Raw genomic sequence first — 8,024 nt, forward strand, 5'->3', positions numbered from 1 at the left:
ACTAAATTGGTGCTAACAAAAATTTTAAGGGACAAAATTGACCATTTTCCCACAAAAATTATTTCAAAGTTTCATATGTTGTTCTCCAACATCCATTAATTGAACTAAATAATTTACTTTATAGCCGAAACATTATGGCTTTACAATATTATTTTAGGGTTATTATCACTTTACCCTTTAACGTTTGGTGTCACTATCAATTTCCTTCTTAACATTATATTTTAGTCATTTTACCTCCAAAATTGACGGTCAAATTTAATGGAGTTTATTAATCTAAATGACAAGACATGTTTTAAAATTATTATCACTTTACCCACATAAACTACAACTTTATTATTATTCACCCACCAGAGTTATTTGTTAGGCAATTTATCCCACCAAGAAACCAACTTAGGAAGTTAAAAAGCTTTAGAAGATAGTACCCTCCTTTTTATATAGTAAAAATAATAAAAAATTTAGAGCGACTCTTCTCCTTTTTAGTATCAAAAAAAGTCAAAACATTAATCTCTTTCTTCTTGGCAATTTTATTAATATTGAAAAAAAATAGAAAAATAGGGGAGGGGGGGAGAGAGAGAGCCCAATTCTTTTTTTTAATACAAATAAGAAGGATTTCAATATTTTTATTATTTTAAAATTACTTTATTTTACTGTTTACTACCCAATTCCAATCCTAATCCCATGGATATTAAAGTAATACGATAATATTAGATTCTTCCTTATTTTATTTCTTTACAAAATCCAATTTTATGTCTCCTTCTTTTCCTATCTCCTTTTCTTTTCCTAGTATTAATAAGTGTAAAAAAATAAATTTAAGAAAATCCTTTTATTTTAATATTTTTGAAATCTTAGAGTGAAAAAACAGGAAGAATAAATATTTAAAATTTTTTATTTTTAATTATATATAACAAAAGGTAAATATATTTAAATTTTTTTGAACATGCTTTTTAAATTAACGATAGGGTAAAATATTTAGAAAATAATGTTAGATAGTAAAGCGATTATATTACTATACTTTTAGGGGATAAAGTGACAAGAATAATGTAGTAATGCTATTAAAAAATGGTATTTTTGTCAAAAATTTATTAGCATGTAGAGTTGAATTACTTATGGGGTGAAGCGACTAAAAGATAGCATTAGACGATAAACTAACTGGAGTGATATAGTTTAAAAGGATAAAGTGATAAAAACCTCTTTTTTTTATAATATTACAAGTATTTTTACTTTTATTTCTTAAAAACTAAAAAATATTGTGGTGCTTACGCCCGCGCCTTAGGATTTACACCCCGTCCAGGCGGAGAAAATACACCGCCTTAGGATTTTCACTTTTCAGTTTATGCATGGATGATGTACTGCTGGCGGGCATACATCTCCCCAACGGATGTACTAGTATGTTAAAGGTGCACTTGTACCTACAAAAATGGTCTAGAAATGATATATGCGCTAAAATAATGGTCTAGAATTGGAATAACATATTTTTCTATCTTCCATAAAAGCTGGAAATAAGATGTTTTATGTGAGCAACGATCTTGATCATAGTTGACTTCAACTTTCTTGATCCTATGTGCATTATTAAAAACAAAACGTTTTAAGTTATAGAGTTACCATCTCAACTCACAAATATTACATCCACTCTATATCTTTCTCAACTTCAATCCTAGTCATGCGAGTAGAATTAATTTGTAATCCTTGAAACTCCTCATCTTATAGCAAAACTATGGTTATTTCCAGGCGTGAAAGTCTGAAACTGATCACGTTGACTTTGAAGAAACCTATTTAAATGACAAGGAGAATTTTCATAAAGTGATTAAATATCACATAGGGAGTTTTAAGAAGTAATATAACAATCTTTCTAAAATGGCATCGTATATCATTTATCATCCACCGCAATGACATTAGATGCATTTGTATGAACTTTCTTGAATAGTAAACTAATTTAGGTTGAGACTCGATATCTATGAGAGTTGAATCGATAAGTTCGTAGAGTGAATAGCAAAAAACTCTAAAACACAAAATGTGGTCATAAATGGCAAGTATATTTTTCCGGGTTTTTATTCTTTTGGTTCGTATAGTCCTTTCAAGATCTATGTATCTTTTCGTGTAATTGTTAATCGTCTTCTTTTACATCAACTCACCAAGAGATACATCAAATCCTGAAAGAGATACAAAAAATATAAGTTATTACTTGACTGGAATTAGTAGATTCAAGCCGAAAGTATTTTTTTTTTCTTTTTAACTCTCCCTCCCCTTTCTATAACCCTTTCCGCTCACAATTATCGGTCTCAAAATTCGAATTCTGAGCATGATAGTAGGGGAAATCTTAGTCACTTACCAACCCGGCCTAGTGGTATGAAGCCAAAGGTTTGAATGATGATAAAACAATAACATAAAAAAACAGGCCTTGCTATAGTAATTAGGTGATGTTGGTGTATATTTTCACACTGACCTCATCACGGACGTGTAAAAACATGTTCCATGCTAGTGGGCCAAGATTTTGGTGATAAGGTCCGACATTACCACAAATTAATTTATGGGATGCATTACCACATTTTTAGGCCTATAAATACGAGTCTGGATCTCAACTATACCAAGTTTTCGACAGTAACCAGTCACAAATATCGATTTTCATCCTTATTAATTAGCTACCTAGCTCCTTTAAGGAAAAAATGGCCGCAGCCAAATCTGCTATTGGCACTGGAAAGGTGAATAGTGATTGTATGCCTAGCTAGACATAGATTTCTTTCTTTTTCAAGTTTGTGTGTGGTCTTGAGAATCAACTCATAAACAACTTGTACAGAAACGTTTGGAAGAGTATAAGGAGTTGCAAATTAAAGCAATTTCAACATTCTTGAATTGTCTTAAGCAATATTTTATATTTATAGCTGTCTACATGCATATGTCAGGAGGCGATCTCTTGCAGTGTTTCATTAAGCTTCTTCCGAGTGATATAGTTTCTTTTTAATTGGTTGGATTTAGTTTTCTGGTTGTTTGTTTATTTGAAAGTATTCTAATTGATATTGGGAACTCAATTTTTTTGCGTTTTCTTACTGGAAAATATGTTTGGGATTTACAGACCGACATCAGTTCACTGGAACCAGTGAAGCCGGCTGACCCTCACGTGATCCAGATCGGAAAATTTGTAGAGCAACAACATCACCACGGCAAGCTGCTTTCTGTCGCCGTGGTTGGCGGATTCACGTGGAGCGGTGATGGAGGCAATTACTACGCACTTATCATTGAAAATCAGGATAGTGACGGTGCCACATGTCTGCATAAGCATAAAGTACTTGTTCTTGAGACCCCGAGTGAAACGAAACTCATATGGCACAAGAAATAATCAAGCACTACTGTTGATCAGCTGAGGATCAACGACTTTAAGTACTTAAATTATCTAGTGTCTTTGGTGTGGTTTTTCAGTTAATGCATGGATGATGTACTGCTGGCATGCATACATCTCCTCCTGTTGTACTACTATGTGAGGTGCACTCGTACCAACAAAAATGCACCATTAAATAAAAAAAGGCGTCTGTGTTTGAGTTTGTATCCTTGAACTAGTATGTCAAAGGTGTATTTATACGAACAAAAATGCACCATTAAATAATAAAAACAGCTGTCTGTGTTTGAGTTTGTATTTGCACATTTTATTTCTCTATTACTTGCAAGCAATTTCCAATCCTTGAGTTTTGTATGCCAATTAGGTACTATATTCATGACTAGTTATGAAGTCTGATGACTAGTTAAGTCTTATGATAAGTGCATATTTTACATAATTTTTAGCGTGTTTTATTAGTTAGTTTTGGTGTGTTTTATTTACTTTTATAGCTAATTAACTAAGTTTCTAGTGAGAATATGCATTTTGTGGTTTAATTGGTAAAAATTGCACTTCTATAAATTTTAATGGTAAAAATTTCATGTTTTTGTAGGTTTAATGATTCAAACATCAAATGACATGAATTGAGAAAATAATTGGATGATTGATGATCATTTGAAGTGATTTAAAGATGACATGAAGTGCAAAATACTCAAAAGATGAAATGCAAGTTTTCTAACTTTAACACCTATTAGTATTTCGGCTATATGTTGAGCTAAAAATATCGGATTGATAGAGTGTTGATTATTAGTACTTTTATTGTTAATTTCCCTCTTTGTACTTACCAAATATTGTTTTAATTGTCAACATATACTTATATTTGGTATTTGGTCTGAAAATTGAGATGGAGCAAAAAAAGTGCTAAAAAGGAAGACCTTCTTGAGAAATATTCCATACGTGAAGAGCTTCCAAAAAAGATCTACAACGATGGCCCCACAATTGTGCTACAACGGAGCCCTTTCCTTGGCTGACTAGGAGTCTTCCTTTTTCCAGTTGGTGGCACCGGAGATAACATATATTGTAGGGTTATTATCACTTTACCCTCTTAACGTTCGGTGCTACTATCAATTTCTCCCTTAACGTTATCCTTTAGTCACTTTACCCCCAAGACTAACGGTCAAACTGACAGGGGCCGAACCTGTACAATAATAAATACCTACTCGAGAAAAATACAGATTTTATATATAGCGGTGAGTAGGGTCAAATCCACAGGGACTGGGGATAATTCGTTTCTTCTAGAGTCCAAAGTATGGGGGATTTTTGGATTAAATGCTAACTAAATAAATTAACTGCAGAAAATAATTGATTAAGAGGAATAATTCAGGGAAAGCTCTAACCAAGGGTACACTTCAGAAATGGTTCATGCACTGATCATTGATGCAGAAATAATTCCAACATTAAGTAATAGATTAGTTATAGTTGTCATGCACGCGATAAACAACCAACCCTTCCTTAATTTCTCGATAGCTAAGGTACGACCGTTAATTATTTCTCTAACCCAAAAACAACCCTAGGTACGACCGTAGGATTTAATTTCTAGATTGCATTAATAATTAGAAAGGCCCAATCCTAACCAACAAACACGCTACGAGGGTTTGTTTAAACTAGATCGTATGCTCCCCTGACATAAACCCAATTACGCCAGTTGCTACTGAAGTAGAGATAACGAACAATTATGGATTCAATTACCCCTATTTAGCAAAAATAGCCTATATGAATAATTAATTATTGCGCACTAATCAATTATACAGAAGGCCATAGCAATTAAAATCAGGGAACATATAAATACCAATAAATGAAGAAAATAATTAAAACAGATTCGATCTCACAGTAATTGTCGAACCAAATCTTCAGTTGTCTCCTTGACTAGAAAAACTTAGCCACGCCTCATGAGAAAATCTCCACGTAATTTAACTGAGGTCCAGGCCATCAAAGAAACTAAGAAAGAATAAAACTAAACTATGCTAAAAGTCCTAAAACTAGTGATTCCCAGATCTCCATACGTCTGCTTCTTTTTAAAGCCAAAGAGGACAAATGCCTCTCCTAGTGCGTTGATCCCGCCGAATTAAGAGTCAAAGTCCAAGAAGGGAACTCTGCCGAATTGAGAGAAGCCAAGTCCACAAGGTGGGTCCTTCCGAATTGCTTCTTGTTTCCCATCTCTGTACGTTACTTTCTTCTTCTTAAGAGCCAAATGACTAATGCCTTTCTTTTCTCCGTGGTCTTCGTACAATTGAAAGCAAAAGTCCTCCCAAAGCTCCCTGCACCGACTGAGGCTTTCCTTCTTGTTTTGTTTCCTATTACTTGTAGGACTCCAATCTCTTAATCAGCAAAGGAAATGCAATCTCTTTGTAGCACCATGTGGGCCCGGTTGTTTGAAATCTCAATTGTCTCCAGAAAGTCTCATTTTTTTGTAGTTTTTTGTTACATTCCTTGAAATTAAATCCAGATACCAAATATAAGTAAATATTACTAATTAAAACAATATTTGGCAAGGACAAAGGGGAAATTAACAATAAAATAATCAACAATTAACACTCTATCAATTCCCCACACACCTGAATCATGCTTGCCCTCAAGTATGAGAACAGCATTTGAATACCAAAATTTTGACAATGGCTATCGCTCCAACTACCGTATTGCCAAGATACCCCGAAAAACATATATCAAGCATTACACATTAAGATCAAAGAAAAACCACCTCGGTTAGCCTCCTAACCACCAACTCCTCCAATTTAAAGCAAACTAATCTAAGAAAAAGGAATGATTGCTCACATTTATCAGTAAATGGTCCAACTATTAACCAAAATCTCGACATTAAGATCACAAACCGACAAGCTTACTTATTCACATATTAACACAATCTTTACTTTATTTTTTTTTTGTTTTTGTTTTTGTTGTTTTTTTTTTTTTGTTTTTAGTAGCAAAAGACTTAGTCTATAGCCCTTAGAGCCTTTTGACGCGAACTCCAACATTTGACAGATGGAGGAGCCCGGTTACTCAGCTCCAATCGCTACAGGACCATGCACTCATAGCAACTACTACCTTTTGACGCGAAAATCGACACTTTAGGTGAAGATCCCCGGTTATTCAGTAGCAATCACTAGCGGAGTACAGTCAACTCTTATTTATGACCATACAACACAATAACTAAAAATAACACAAAAAATAACAGCAGCCAGCCTCAATTTTCAAACATAGAGAACTAAAGTTAATAACTGGACCAATTCACGAGAAAAATGCCAACAATCATTCCCTATGCCTAGAAAAGTTAACTAAAAATTAGAAAAGTCAAGCAATTATTGATATTCACCAAAGAAATGTTCCTGAACTCAACCACATCAACTCGATACCTTTTATTAATAAACTTGGCAATAGCAGAATTAGAGACAACAATCCAGCATCAAACTTGGTATTCATATGAAGACTGACCACTAGGAAAAAAAAAGAAAAAAAAATAAACGAAAAAGGAGATAAATATCAAACTAAAAATAAAGGAAAAACCTTTAGAAACTAAAAATAAAAATACTAGCACCCAAAACTGACCCCCCCACACCTAAATCACACATTGCCCTCAATGTGATAAACTAACAGCAAAAGGAAGGAGAAGGGCAACGGTACTTCCCTGAAGTTATCAAAACAGGGGTGGGTCGAGCGGGGTACTGCCAAATTCCGCACCATGTTATGCAAGTCGACGTCAATGTGGGTCACTCGAGTCTCCAGTCTCTCAATTTGCATTCGGAGTTGGACCCAGTCGTTAGCCCCTGGGTGGTCCCCTCAACAAGCAAATGCAAACTGTCTCCAATTGGGCAGTCAAGTATCCAATTCCACCTACTAAAATTAGCAAATGGCTCAAGAAAATGGCACTCCAGTAACAGTAGTTCAAAAGTCAGACAATAACCAAATCACAAGGGTATTAGTTGGCTATCAGACAGGCAACCATATAGAATCCATGAATGTATTCAAAACACCCCAACCAGTACCACTGGTGCAGGCACATGGAAAAATTAAAGCAAATGACCAACCCAAAGTATTGATAATTCCCAGCAACGCCAAGCAGTACCAGAAATCGAAAAGACCAAAATGGTAGTCAATTGGGGCAAATAACTCCCAAGGCAAATAGAGGCAACCTACTTCAATAAGCAACGGAAATGGCACAGGAGCCGTCCAATGCACCAATTAAATGCAATAAACCTCAATCAAAGGCAGCTCAATAGACTCCAGGCAGAAAGCACCAAATGATACTCAATTGACACCAAAAGCGATCCCAACAAAGCAGCAAGATCGAAGGATACTCAGTCACAGATGCTCAATCATATCGAAATAAGGAATTGTAAGCAAATTAGCACAACTAGTACCACTGGTGCATGCACAGGAGAGAAGGGAACCACATGGCCAACCCAATTAATAAAATGCACAACTGAGGCACCCCAAAGGCTAGAAAAATACCCTAACAACACAGCAAATTGAATGAATATGCACTGGGTCTCCAATTCCGTCAAAATAAGATCAAGGGGCACGATACAGAAACTAACAAAGCAGAACTCAAGTGATATCAACAGGAACCCCAACAGAGCAATGCATTCAACCAATTGGAGCAAGTGAAACTCAACAAATGTCACCAATTGGACATTCAATTACCCACTTCAAGCGACCAAAC

At 34.9% G+C, this 8,024-nt stretch overlaps 1 long non-coding RNA gene across 1 annotated transcript; it reads left to right on the plus strand.

The window, feature by feature from the left end:
• The first annotated feature begins 2,596 nt into the window (after positions 1-2,596).
• On the plus strand, positions 2,597-3,628 carry LOC140037617 (uncharacterized). The gene is made up of 2 exons (XR_011841556.1): positions 2,597-2,699; positions 3,071-3,628. It is a non-coding gene; the product is annotated as an uncharacterized lncRNA (long non-coding RNA).
• Positions 3,629-8,024: the final 4,396 nt, after the last annotated feature.

This window comes from Coffea arabica, chromosome 3c (genome assembly GCF_036785885.1).
Source record: "Coffea arabica cultivar ET-39 chromosome 3c, Coffea Arabica ET-39 HiFi, whole genome shotgun sequence".
Lineage (NCBI taxonomy): Eukaryota > Viridiplantae > Streptophyta > Magnoliopsida > Gentianales > Rubiaceae > Coffea > Coffea arabica.